Source organism: Anomalospiza imberbis, chromosome 14, assembly GCF_031753505.1.
Source record: "Anomalospiza imberbis isolate Cuckoo-Finch-1a 21T00152 chromosome 14, ASM3175350v1, whole genome shotgun sequence".
NCBI lineage: Eukaryota > Metazoa > Chordata > Aves > Passeriformes > Viduidae > Anomalospiza > Anomalospiza imberbis.
In genome coordinates, this window is record NC_089694.1 from 17,770,427 (window position 1) to 17,784,476 (window position 14,050).

The 14,050-nt window shown below is 49.0% G+C and overlaps 1 protein-coding gene across 2 annotated transcripts in view; it reads left to right on the forward strand.

Annotated features, from left to right (window-relative positions):
- The first annotated feature begins 1,043 nt into the window (after positions 1–1,043).
- The window catches only part of TRPC5 (transient receptor potential cation channel subfamily C member 5), a 95,080-nt gene continuing 82,073 nt past the window's right edge, over positions 1,044–14,050 (forward strand). The window contains exon 1 of one of the 2 annotated variants that reach the window (XM_068205204.1): positions 1,044–1,298. The gene's annotated coding sequence lies outside the window, so the exon portion shown is untranslated. Of the gene's footprint in view, positions 1,299–2,782; positions 2,807–14,050 lie in introns of those variants that run through there. The other variant, XM_068205206.1, reaches the window with a different exon arrangement.

A 14,050-nucleotide genomic window follows, 5' to 3' on the forward strand; every position in this document is an offset into this window, starting at 1 on the left:
GGGCTGTGTGTCTGTGCAGGGTGTGTGTCTGTGGGGCTGTGTGTCTGTCGGGCTGTGTGTCTGTGTAGGGTGTGTGTCTGTGTAGGGTGTGTGTCTGTGCGGGCTGTGTGTCTGTCGGGCTGTGTGTCTGTGGGGCTGTGTCTGTGTAGGGTGTGTATCTGTGTAGGGTGTGTGTCTGTGCGGGCTGTGTGTCTGTCGGGCTGTGTGTCTGTGTAGGGTGTGTGTCTGTCGGGCTGTGTGTCTGTGGGGCTGTGTCTGTGTAGGGTGTGTGTCTGTGCGGGCTGTGTGTCTGTCGGGCTGTGTGTCTGTGTAGGGTGTGTGTCTGTGCGGGCTGTGTGTCTGTGCGGGGTGTGTGTCTGTGTAGGGTGTGTGTCTGTGTAGGGTGTGTGTCTGTGCGGGGTGTGTGTCTGTGTAGGGTGTGTGTCTGTCGGGCTGTGTGTCTGTGGGGCTGTGTCTGTGTAGGGTGTGTGTGCGGGCTGTGTGTCTGTGGGGCTGTGTCTGTGTAGGGTGTGTGTCTGTGTAGGGTGTGTGTCTGTGCGGGCTGTGTGTCTGTGGGGCTGTGTCTGTGTAGGGTGTGTGTCTGTCGGGCTGTGTGTCTGTGTAGGGTGTGTGTCTGTGTAGGGTGTGTGTCTGTGCGGGCTGTGTGTCTGTGTAGGGTGTGTGTCTGTGCAGGGTGTGTGTCTGTGTAGGGTGTGTGTCTGTCGGGCTGTGTGTCTGTACGGGCTGTGTGTCTGTGCGGGCTGTGTGTCTGTCGGGCTGTGTGTCTGTCGGGCTGTGTGTCTGTGGGGCTGTGTCTGTGTAGGGTGTGTGTCTGTGCGGGCTGTGTGTCTGTCGGGCTGTGTGTCTGTGGGGCTGTGTCTGTATAGGGTGTGTGTCTGTGCGGGCTGTGTGTCGCTGTGTGCGTGTGCGGGGCGGGTGTTTCCGCGCGAGGGGCGGCGTGTGCCCGTGAGCGGGTGCGGGGGGCGCGGCGTGTGCCCGGGCGCTCGGCTCGGCTCGGCTCCGCTCGGCTCGCCCGGGGCCCTGCTGCCGCCAAGGAACGGGAGCAGCACGGGGAGCTCCCGGCGGGGTTTCTGGGGAGGCGGCTCGCAGCCGTGCCCGCCGCCGCTGCCGGGGCGCGGAGCGCGATGCGGCGGCCGCCCTGCCCTGCCCGCCGGCGGCGCGGAGCCGCGGGGCCGCGGGCGGCGGCGTAGGGACCGGCCGGGCAGCGGGCGGGCGGAATGGGGGCGCCCGGCGGATCGCGGATGAGCCCCGGGCCCGCGGGAACCCCGGCGGGTACCGCCTGACGGAGCGGCGCGGAGGTGAGCGGGGACGGGGCGGCACCGGGCGGGCGGCACCGGGCACGGGGACGGCGCCGAGAGCTCCGCGGTCACTCTCGGAACTTGGAGCCCCGAGCCCTCGAGTGCCAGGCGCGGGTGGTCGGGGCCGCTGCGTGCCCGCATCCCCCGGAGCCACCGGCACCCGCCTGCCCCGGCGTGGAGCGCTGCTCCCGCTGAAGTTGCCGGCGGCGGGGCCGGGCGGGTTGCGGGACCAGGAAGGATGCGGGACCGGGAGGGATGCGGGGCCGGGAGGGATGCGGGACCGGGAGGGATGCGGGACCGGGAGGGATGCGGGACCGGGAGGGATGCGGGGCCGGGCGGGATGCGGGACCGGGAGGGATGCGGGACCGGGAGGGATGCGGGACCGGGAGGGATGCGGGACCGGGAGGGATGCGAAGCCGCGGCGGATGCGGGACTGGACGGGATGCGTGGCCGCGCTCCCCCACGGGAGTTGCCGGCAGCACCTGGGCTCGCATCCCGAAGGACGGTGCTGGATTTTGTCTGCCCTTGTCCTAAATGACAGCACGCACCGACCACCTGCATCCTCGCAGAGCGGGTTAAATGCCGGTTTAAGTTGTTATTCCTTCGGGCAGCCCTTGACCTGGCTGTGAGTCATCCGGGTGACCCACGTGCCCTCAGCATTGGAAAGGTGACACTGATAACGGAGGGGTGTTCTCTGCTCTGATGCTTGCAGAAGAAAATGCTTTTTTTATCGACCCTTCTTTGAACTATCAGGCATCTCACAGTTCATTGTATATCAAATTCTACAGGGAAAAAAAAGAGAAAAAAGAGCTGATTTTCAAGACTCTTGATAAGTTCATTTGTTTACTATGGAGCCGTGACTTCAGTGGTCTCTTTGGTATAAAAACATTCTGCTTGTGTGATATTTTTGGTGGCATTGACAACAGATTTGTTAGTCATGGTTATGAATATGGTAATGTGCGAGTCTCCCATTAAATTCTCCGTGCTCTAAGGTAACATGGTTGAACAGTCACCTACCAAGCCTCGCGTTCTCGAGCAGCATCGCTTTGAATTCCCAGTCTGTTTGATCACTTCTTCTTAACTTTTCCACTGTATTGTAAAAAATATTTGGTCCTTCTGCCGGTCAGATGTAAACCCTAAGTTTCGTGCCCGGTGCATCTCTGTGCAAGCGAGCTTATGTAATGCAGTGCCCAGTGCGGAATGCAAGAGGTGATCAAGGAGCACAGAATCTCTCGAGTATGAAAGGACCCATCGGGATCAAAGCTGGGAGGAAGGATTTTTGGGAAGAGCATTGTCTTTGTGGTCACGGTGTCTCAGTGTGTGTGCTTGTCCCCATGGGAGAGCTGAGCTGGGTTTTTCTGTTCTGAGGACATCCTGCCTGATCCTGGGCAATCTCTCAGGATTCCTCGGTGCTGATTGCCTTCTCCTTAATGATGTCGTGTGTCACTGCTTCCCAGGGCTCCGTGAAGCTGCTCAGAAGCCCTTGAGAACACTTTTCAGCCAGGCAGGTACTGTGTAAATGCAAATTACTGTATTGCTGCTTTAAAAATGCTTTTCAGAAGTTAAAACGGTATCTTTAGGCAGTTTTTTTTTGGAACTTGTAGCCAAATGCCTGTTCAGGGCGCTCCAAAACAGACTAAAGGAACTGGCATTTTGACTAATACTCCCTCCTAAAGAAATCTAGTGTTGTTTCTCGAGAAAAGGCAGAAAAGCACCCCCCATTTCGATGCTATCAGATGTGCCACTCTTTGTTCTGGCCATGAGTGTTCGCTCCCAGTTTTCTTGCATGCAACTTGGCAGTAATTATCAGCTGAAGAAATGCTTCAGCCCCAGACCCTTAGTGGATGAAGACATGAAGGTGCTTCCCCTGACCATGACACCCCTGGCCCACTGTGAGCCCACTGCTCTCTGTGGTGGGGCTTTGCTGTTCCATCTGGCTGTACTTTTATTCTCAGGTACAGCAGGGATCAATACACTGTCAGCTAGGGGCAAGACTTCCTAGGAAAGAACTATACCTCAGATACTGCTACAGAGTACATTTCTAGAATTAAAAGTAGAAAAAGGTCGAGGTGCTGGTTTTTGGTTTAGTTGTTTTCTTTTTTCTTGTAAAGCTGTGAAGAGGAACTAGATGGAAAAGGACTTGAGCTTGAGACAAACCTCTGATCAGTCTTGATATATCTTGCAAGTGCATAGAACATTAATAGAATTCCTTATTTTTATTACTGGGCTTCTGAGAGAATGATTTCTGTTTTATTGTGCATCACTTTCACTGTAGTGTATTGAAATCTCATTGGTTTTGTAATATGTTTTCTAAAAGGTGTTGTTACTTTTCATAACCCCCTTTCTGCCTTGGTAGAATCTCTGAATAGCTTCTAGGATTGCATTAAAGGTAATGCAAAGCTCAAAATTCTTTGATCAGCTTCCTTTCTGCAAAGATTTATTTCAGGCAACCTTAAAAAAATCCTTAGAATGTCAATTCTGAGGTCTTTTCATGTTGTGGATTTAATAGACAAGGTACTGTCAGCTGAGCTATGAGTCTTGCTAAGAATATGATTACGTTGTTTTTTGAGAGATGTAGTTCTTGAAAACATACCTTGGAGAAGAAAATTCACAATAGCTAACTGCAAATAATTTTTTTTCCTACAACAGATGGAAGAGCAGTCAAGGGTGGCTAAAATTAGTTTGAAACAGAATAGATTATTCCTACAAGTACAGTAGTATAATTTGTACAAAATGAGCCAAATCCTACTAATTGTTACACTGTAACTGGTGTAAATATAGAGTAATTTATTTGCCTGGATTTTCTTCTTCTTTAGGAAAAATGCAGAACACGGGGGATTGTGAGCCTGTTGGATTTTGACATGCTTGCAAAAGTCAGTTTTTCCTGAAACCCAGTGGCAGAATATGGCCCCCCACCCTCATCTTGACAACAGCATGAATATTCACTCCCTGAGACTCCAGTTCCAAATTTGCTGTAATATGATTGTGGGTAGAGGGTTGCTGAATGACTCAGATGAATGTAGCTCAGAGTAAACAAACATGTAAATCATTTCTGGCTAGAGACAGAGAAAGGAAAACATGAGAAGAGAAGAAAAAAGCCAACCTGCAGGATGAGACATTTATAAAGTCATGTTTAGCAAGGATCATCAAGTTCAGCACAGGGTGCAACCATCAAAAAAACTGGGATCTGGAGTTGCCACGGTGCTTTATCTCTGGAATTGAGAGGCACCTGTGTGGAGTGAGTGCCTAAATGCAGGTTTTGCACAGAGCAGAGTTCTGCAGTTGCTTGGGCTGACAGCCTGGTACAAAGGTGGGCAGGTTCATCTCAGCTCCTGCATCTGGCACTTTTCCGAGGGTGAGAGCTGGGAAACCAGTGTGCTGCCTGTCCCAGAGAGACAGGGTGCTGCCAGGGATGGATGATTGTCTCTACAATGTCCAGTTTGGGGGGAAAAAAAATAGCACAAGCTAGCAAATGATTCCTGAAAGTTTCTGAACAGGAAATCCTGGCGAGCAATGTGGAATTGGGTATGAATAACTGCAGAAGGGTCCAGACCCAGTGTGTGGTTCAGATTAAGAAGTACCAGAGCAGGTCAGTGGCTTTTAAACAACTGTGGGCTTCTTAGCTAGACAAGCACTAAATCAGAGCAAGGCAAAAGCTGCTCTCAGTTGATTTTCCTGCCAAGGGAGATGGCCAGTAAGCACAAATCGCTGCAACAGAGCATCTTGCCAGCCAGCTCCTCTTGGATGGCCAGGCCCAGTGCAGTTAGGACTCAAGGGAGGATGGAGCTGTCCCTGTGTGAGGGAGCTGCAGTGGCTGGAAAGCTGGGGCAGGGTTGTTATTCCTTTCAGCTCTCTGAGCGATTCCGCTTCAGTGTGTTTTCAGGGTAAGTTAGGTTAAGTTCCCTCTTGGGGAAGCAAGAAATGTGCTGGCATCCAGAGTTGAAATGAGGAGAGCTGGGGCTGGTCCCCTCCTGCTGCTGCATGAGGATCAGTTCCCTGCAGCTCTGCCTCCCTGCTGGATAACCTGCCTCATGTTCTGGCTGCTTTTATCATCATGGTAAAGAGGCAGCTGTGTTGTTGTGTGGAGTCCTTCAGCATAAAAGTTGTGCTCTTCCTGAGATTTGTTGCCTTGGAAAGCAGTGAGCAGTCCCTAGGTGAAGTGTGGCTGGAGGTATGGCATCCTTGCAGTGTTTTCTGTGAGGTGATGGCTGCCAAGGGGAGGAACTGGAGAGACAAGGAGTATTTCTCTCTGCCTATGAGTAGCAGGTAGACTTGGGTCCTCATTTTCTCCGTTTTTTATTTTCTTTAGAGCACATCAGATTTTATATGGTGTTGGTCACAGTGGCCATGATAGGAGACTTGACTTAGGCAGCAGGATGGTTTCTGCTGATGGGAATGATGGGTGTTTCTGTTAGCTCGTTAGGCACGTATTATTATTTATTCTCAGCTCAGTCTCTGGATTCAAGCCAGGAAGCTGCTTTGTCCTTATTCCCTTCTCTCCCTCTCTCTCCCTCTTCACGTGCAGTGAACATGTTCCAGTGAGAACTGAAGCAATTTCCTGGCCCCTCTCACGTGTCCTGCGTCCCTTTTTTCATCCTTAGAGAGCAATCTGATTCACTCTTTGGGAAAGACTGGCTTAAACACCTGAATAGAGTCAGATGGGTTCCCTATCATGTCTGCTAATTAAATTGTAATGCTCATTACCACAGGATACTGTGGAGGGCAAAAGCATAAGCAGGTTGAAAAACATGGGGCAAGTTCACAATGCACAGAGAGAGGACAGGAAGGATGAAGGTCTGGGTGTGACCTCCGGCTCCCTGGAATTTCCAGATGCAGGGACAGCTCAGAAAGGCACCCAGACTGCTGCCCATCACCAGAGATGGCATCCTGGGGTAGAAGGAGCATGGATTTAATCCATTCCTGTGTTCTCCCAGCTCTGACATGCACAGCTTGCTAAAACAGCAGTTCACTTTCTGCTCAGAAAAATAGAGTGGGAAGGATGGAGCCTATGGAATAGTGTTTATTGGGCATTTTGGTTCCAGAATGATAACCAGCGTAGAGATTTCAGCATGCTCTCACAGGTATTAATGGAATAACATAGGAAGCTGCAAGAATTTCATTGTGTGAAACCTTACTGACAAAAGCTGTGAGAGGATGAAGCCATTTGGGGCTCAGGGCTCTGGCTGGGACAACAAGATGAAATAATTCCTCTCTCTCATTCTCTCTTTGTGTCCTGTTCATTCTGGTTTGTGCTGCATTAGGAAATGGAGGTGCTGATCTCTTACTTAGCCTGGAGCTGCAGTTAATGGAAATCTCTGCATTATGTGTATTGGGGTATTTGAAAGTTTCCAAGTGGAAAGACCTCCAGGTTTATAAAATTGTCCTAACGCCCTAAAGTTGTTCATAATAGGAACAAGAGGAATAAGGATTGCTAGGATGGCAGTGCCTTGTCACCCACTTCTCCTGTGAGGTTGAGTCGGAGGCAGGGACGTGGTCAGTGACTGAATGGACAGGGAGCTGAGGGGGGTCCCTGAGGAGCTGCTGGGAAGGCTGATTCAAAGAGCAGCATCTGCTGCAAGAGAGGGATTTTCTAACTGAAAAGAAGAGGTTATGTGGACAAAGGAAGTAAGATGTGATCTATGGAAGAGGGCAGGAGAGCACAGAGAATGTTTGAACAAAAAGATGCAAAGTCCCTGCAGGGGCTATAGTGAAAAGCCTTTTCCCAGATCTTTCTGTCCTGTGTAATACCATCAGGGGCTCCTCATCTGGGAAGAGCAGACTGAACATCTGAAGAATCTTAAAAGTTTGCTTCTGCTGCAGTATCTTCAGCAAGAAAACAAAGATGAACTTTCCTCTCGGGAGAGTCCATGAGGGCCATTCTGGAGCTGACTGGGCCCAGTGGCTCCACAGGGGCTGCTGAAGGGACCAGGGCTGCCCAGACACAGCCCTGTGCTCCAGCAGCCTCCTGCCTCCTCGGCAGGGAGAGCAGCTGCTCTGAGGTGCTGGCTGATCCCCCATGGCCAGCGTGGATGCACAAGAGGAGAAGAGGGGCCATGTCCCTGTTCCAGACAGACCCTGCGTCCCTCCTCTGTGCCATGGATTGAAGGGGCACAAGCTGAACCCAGACCAGGGCAGGGAGATGCTCTGTAGCAGGGAAAAAGGCTCCAGGCTTCTCAAATTTAAGGTCTAAACAAGGTTTAAACTTCTGCCTTAAGGTGTGCAGCCTTGTTTAAGCCTGGAGCTCCGTGTTTCTGGGGAGTTAGGGCAAATGTTCTGACATTTGTCTGTGGGTTTCTGTGGATCTTGAGCTGATGCCAGGTTTGGAGTGGTACCCTCTCAGCTCTCCTGACCTCTTCCCCAGACACAGGATGCTGGGTGCCCAGGAGCTCAGTGCTGGGATCACCCTGGGAGCTGGGAGAGGTTTGTTGTGGTCCTGCAAAGCCGCGCCTGCGCACACCCGGAGCATCTCCGCTTCCACATTATCTCCTGCAGCTTTCCCTGCACCCTGTCTGTAACCTAATCAAACAGGCTGAGCAGCTGGTGAGTGGGAGCCTTGCCTGTCAAAGACAGGAGTATGAATATCAGCAGTCAACAAGCCATCACTTCAGCTCCTGGCACAAAATGGAATCGGGAAGGGTATGCACCCCTCCCAAAAATAAACCCATTGCTGTCCACAGGAGCCACATGAACCCCTGGCTGACTGAAATAGTTTGGGAAAAGACAGGATGAAAAGTGGCTTGGCTGAAAAGAAATGCAGGATGCTGCAGTGGATGAGAGGAAGAGAGCTGTTATAGAAGTGTTTTACATACAAGGGTTTCTGGACCATCTCCAGTCAAAAATCTGGAGATTGTAGCTGGCCATCTGCACTGGCCATGCACCTATGGAGTGGGTCAGGGAACACAAAGATGAGCAGATCTTTCTGGGTTGTCCTCTGATTTTGACAAAGATTTGAATGTACTCGTGAATGGAGCAAAACTTTAAAATAGGTGGATCGTCCTACAAAAATCTTACAGATTGCTGGTATGCCACTCCAGTCTTTAAACATAACAGTCAGCAAGCTCTCAAAGTTTTTAATTATTTATGCAAAGAGGAGCATCTAGAGAATCCAAGAGCCTGGTAGTTAAATCTCTCAGCAGAGAGCTGGGGAAAGACAAGGAAAGGCTGGGATTCAGGCCACCAACACTGGTCTTTCAGTAGGGAATAAAGATCAGATTTGTCAGAGTTATTAACTCTGCCTGGTCCCTGCTCAGGGACATTTCCAGTCCAAGGCTGAGTTAAATTCTCAGAATTTCCAGTTCTTGCCAGGCTGAAGGGAACTGTGGCTCTAATGAGCCTCTTCTCTCTCACCAGTCCTGGGGCTGGCTATGGGTTGAATTGGTGAAAACAGAAGGGCCCTTCTGTGAGCACAGGAGCAGCAGTGAGAAATTAAAAAATTCCCACTGACTTTAGCAAGATTTAGATCTGGGCATGAAGAACAGTGTTTTATTTCAGATGCTCTCACTGCCCTCTGAAGGTTTATTTTCATTCTTTCTTAGGGCACACTATGTGATAGCACCAAAATTCAGGGTGAAGTATTTGGGGTGTAATGAAAGAGTGATGTTGCTGCCATGACCTTCCCATACATTTTGGAATTAATCTTTCTCTCCTGCAAAAACCAACTAAACAAGGCTTCCTCTCCTGTGTCACTGACCTGTGCAGAGCAGGCCAGTTCAGGACTGTTCTGTGAGTTTGCTTTTTTAGCATCAGAGCATCTGATTTTGCTGCTTCTGCATACAGAGCTTCCCCTCAGTGACCAGAGGTGTGTGTGGAGCAGGAACACCTGACTTGTGCCAGTGACCTCTTCAGAAGCATCCTTCTGTCCCTCCCAGAATGAGGGCTGACTCAGCCCAGAAGTTTGGGCAGGAGTTCAGGCTCAGCCCTCTGGAAGCACGGAGTTACAGATGGGGGGTAAAAGCCATGTGGTGTTTTGTGCTGTGACAGGCTGAGGTGAAGGGAACTGAGGAGCTGCTGAGAGTCACAGAGGAGTGATTCCTGCAGTCCTACTGCAGAGCCCCTCTCAAAGTCCTTTAATCTGGTTATTCTGCTTGGCTGAAGTCCTTTAACTGCCAAACTTGGAGCACTGAGGCTGTGAGAGAATGCTGTGCCTGATCCAACATTTAAACCAGGATATAACCACAAACATCTGTCAAATCTCTGCTGTCATGTTATTCACAGCAACAACACTGTTACACAGGGGTTTTTTTGCTTGCTAATGGCCATTTCAAACCCTGATCCAGATTCTACAAATGGCTCTGGTGTTCCTGGGTGTTTGGCCAAACATGCTTTTGCCAGCTCATAGTCTCTAATTTTCCATAATGCCTGTAGGAGATTTTGGGCAGCCACAGGATGTGGTTCTGTTTGATCCAGACACTGATGCTTGAGCCTGAGAGCCTTTTCAAATGCCCTCTGGTCGTACTGGCAAGGTGAGAGCTGTTACACACATTAAGGTTGGGTTTTCCTCCCTTTCCAAGGGATCACCAGGCTTGAGTGGGAACAGCTGGGGCATGCAGAGAGAGCATCCACAGCACTGAGTCCTGCTCCAGAGCATGTTCCTGTGCTTAAATATTGAAGCATTGTGAAGAGAATGCAGGGTTGAAAAAAGAAATCAAATTAGGCTTTCAGTTCTTGTTTACCTCTGGAAAATCTGAAGTATGTTAATGGCATTATTACTGTGCCCATATTGCAGCTTAAATCGGATTTATGGATTGAGCCTGTTAGCGTGGAGTTAGGATAGATTAGCAGCATTTCCACCCATTTTACAGGCAAGGAAAGAGAAACACAGCAGCAAGATTGAGAAGTCCAAGCCAGGTTTCTTCCTTCCTTGAGGCTGTGCCACACAGAGCTGTCACTGAGTTCAGTTTATTAGCTCAGAAGCAAACGAACACTGTGCTGCTAAAAATGTGGATACATGAGGGGCACCATCCTGCTGGGTGGATTTTGTGATGGATGGATTCCCATTTTATTCATCTTTTATAATCTCAGTGCACAGAATATGCCTTCGTGAGTACTAAATGGGGAATCCAGTCATAAAGAATTGAGACTTCAGATATGAAAAGTGAAGAGTATGGGCAGTTCTTCAGTGGAAGTGAAGTCTTTTATAGGGAAGATCATTTATAAGTATCATGGTAAGTGATGCTGCTCAAAAGTACTGCTTTGTTTCCAAATTAACCAACACATAAGTAGACCTGCTCGTGCCTCATTTAAATTCTTTTTTTATCTTGGTTTGGAACCAGAGGACCAATCTAATGTTTTTAATCCAACACTCTTGTGTAATCCATGTGGATCAATTATCATTGTCAAGAGCTGCTGCTAAAGAGAATGTCCTGCACCTGAAAAATGAACTCTGGAAACAGCCTCCTCAGACTGCAGGATTTTCCTATCCCACATGGATCTCCCCAGTGCAGTGGAGATGCTGGAGACACAAGGGGTGTTTGAATACCAGGATTTTTAGTTGGAGAATCTCAGTTTTTGTAGCTGTTTGGAGCATGACTGCTGATGTGCTTGAATCCCTGTGAACTGATGGATGCTACAAAGTGATGGGTTGTTCCTGGTGGAAACCCAGTCATCTGCTGCCTTTAGACCAGCCAGGATGTAGCACTGCTGACAGTTCCTTTCATATCTGGGCAGATGAAAAGGCCTTATGGGGCAGAAAAGCACAGCTTTAGTTCAAAGGAAATATTAAAACCCAGCAGTGTGTGACTGTGGCAAGAGTGAATCCTGTTTGTGTTTGTTACAGCCCAGGAATGTTCCATGACCTGAGCATCTTCACCCTCCAGGGTAATGTCAAAACAGCCTTTGCAGAGCCCCCTCAATGTTTCCTGCTACCCCACACCCTAGTTCTGCACAGAGATGTACAAAGCACCCAGAGATGGTCCTGTTTTGGTCCATATTTGTGCTTCATTGGGTTCTAAACTTCACCTGAGGCAGCACACACCCAAGCCCAGCACAGCACTGCTGATACATGGATAGACACATACTCCTCATTGTTCTCTTTTCCTATTTTTTTGGGGTGCTGAGGAAGGCAGACAGAGCCCAAAAGTGAGAGTGACAATAGACTTAACTCAAAGCTTAGCAGGCTTTGGGGCTGAGAAGTGAAGAAGTTCAGTGGCAGCATGTGACAGACCACATTGGTGGGACATGAAATGGGCAGCAGTGCACAGAGATGCTTTGATGTGCTCCCAAAGCTTTGCAACACCTTCCCCGCTGAGCTGGAGGAGAGTTTTAGTTTGGAGAGTCTAGTCAATGGCATCACAAGTGCAAAGAAGCAGGAAGGAGTCCAGGATAGTGACTTCTCTTTTCAGTTTTAGCTGTGCAATTAGGAGTTATGTCACTGGAGTCTGCAAGACAAATGGATCTGCATAAGCAGAGTGAAATTCAGAGTGCACAAAATGCATTTGAAACAATTTGGCTCTGCTCTGGCTGAAGCAAAGTGAAGGAAGAGCATAGTAAATTAATAACTAACACTAGAAAAGAAAATAGGAAGGGAAGTTAAAAGAACGGATTGGTCTAAGTGCTCTTGTGCACCAAGATGACACATAAATATATACAGATTTAATTAGGAGAGGGTTATTTGAAATCTCAAAGCCAACTATCAGCCTCTCACTTTCTCACAATATTTTGTTACAGTCTACTATAAAAAAGGCAGTTAATTAAAACAGATTTATTCATCCGATCATGCAGGTGTTACAATGAGACAGTGTTTCCAGAACCTGGGTATTCTTGTTCAATTTAATGGAAAGTAATAATATCATGTAGGAGGTGTCTCTAACAGACAATATTCATCCCTCCTGCCTTCGGTGTGTTCAGTGCCTCTGCCCTGAGCCCAGCAGGCTGCAAACACTCCCTGAGATGTTGTCCTGCATTCCATGTGTGAGCAGGGAGCATTTCCCCGTGATTTGTTGCTTGCAGGGCTGCAGTTGCTGATGTTGCTGCTCAGGCTGTGCCGTGTGCCCTGATGCAGCTGATGCTAATCCATGAAGTGGAGTCACCTTGAGCTTGCATTTATCAGCTTCTGCAAGTGCAAACCTGCTGCTGCACTGCAACAGAGGTGTCACTGCTGCTCTGAACCAGCCAGCACAGATTTGGGAGCTGCATGGCTCCGTGCTCGGTGCTGTGGCTAACGCTGCACAAACCAGGGTGGACAGCTGGGGTTTTCCCCCAGGGAGGGGTGGGCTGTGTGTCTGTGTGTGTTTTAGTGTGTCACCTTTTCCAGGCTTTAAGAAGGACATTCTTGAGTTATGCTGAACACTTTGTGGCAGTTTCCCCCTCACTCTTGTGGCATTATGTGGTGCAGTGTTGGTGTGTGTTTGTGAGCAGAGCAGACTGTGGGATCTTTGGCACAAGTGCAGCATCCCTGGAGCTGTCGCTGCCCTTCGTTTTCTTCTGTGGAAAGTTGAAGTCCAGAAAGAAATTTGTGAAACATACAGGTAGCATTTGATTTTTCTTCCCACCTGAAATGTCAGCCAAGTGACATTTGTTGTCAGTCACAGTGTGACAGCCTGGATATCCTGCTAAGGGTTTGCAAGGGGCCTCAGGAGCTCTCCTGAAATACAGGGAATTCTTGGAGGAGTCCAGATTCTTTCACCCAGGCCCCTCACTCCTGTAGCTCCCCTGGAAGGTGATCCATGGTTTCTTGGCTAAGTCAGCAGGGGTTTGGCACTGGCAGGATGATTTGCTGAGCAGGTTTTTTGGCTTCAGAGAGCATCTCACAAGTGGAACACTGCTTCACCTGACCCAGCGCATTCAGAGTGAGTTTGAGTGCTGCTGTCATTAAAAGCACCACAGAAAACTCAAAGTACGAATAAAGGGAAACTGGCTAATAATCCTCATATTAAAAAAAAATCCCACCAAAACCAGTTTTGAGGTGCAGAATATACCCTTAGTAAAATATTTTGATTTTACTAAGGAAAATAAATCATCCTTGACTGAGCGAGGGTGGACTGCTCTGAGACACCTCAGGGATGCAATAAAATTGAGAGTACCAGGAGGAAAAATAAAGACTTGAGGTAGAGAAGCACCTGCAACTTGGAATCCCTCCAAATTTCACACTATGAATAAATGGCTCTTGGAGCCTCAAGGCTTGGCCTTGGGGATGGGACAAGGACTGCAGTGCCATCCTCCCATCATGGCAGGAGGGGGTGGGCAGGAGACAGGCAGGACTGAGGGGGCAAATACAGCAGTAACTGGTGCAGGGTGGGATGCACAGCAGTTGCCAGGGTCAGTCGGGTCAGCAGCAATCAGCACCTTTAATTATTTTAAGGTAAAGCTTGGAGCAAAAGCAGGACAGAGGGAAGAGCTGTAGTCACCATGATCTTATGGGTAGAGTCCATATGGCTTCTGGCCCTCCTTCTCTTCACCGTGGAATTCCAGGGGAAACCAGTGGGGAAAATAAGCAAAAGTTTCCATTCAAGTAACAGTTTACTAACAAACACAGAGTGCTTGGATTTGTCCATAGGTGTGCAGAATCTTTGCTTCTTTTTTTCAGGGTCAGGATTAAATTGTGAGATGCCATTTCTTGTTGGGACTCAGATGTTTATTAGTTCTTATCTATGTCACAGTCTCACCAACCCTGAGTTCTACAGCACTTCACTCTAACAAACGGAAAATGGAGCCCTGTCTCCCTCTCTACAAGGCCTTTTAAGGCTAAATTGTCCAATTAAGAAATGACACCTGAATTATTTTTACTTTTAACCCAATAACAAACCACCCATGGC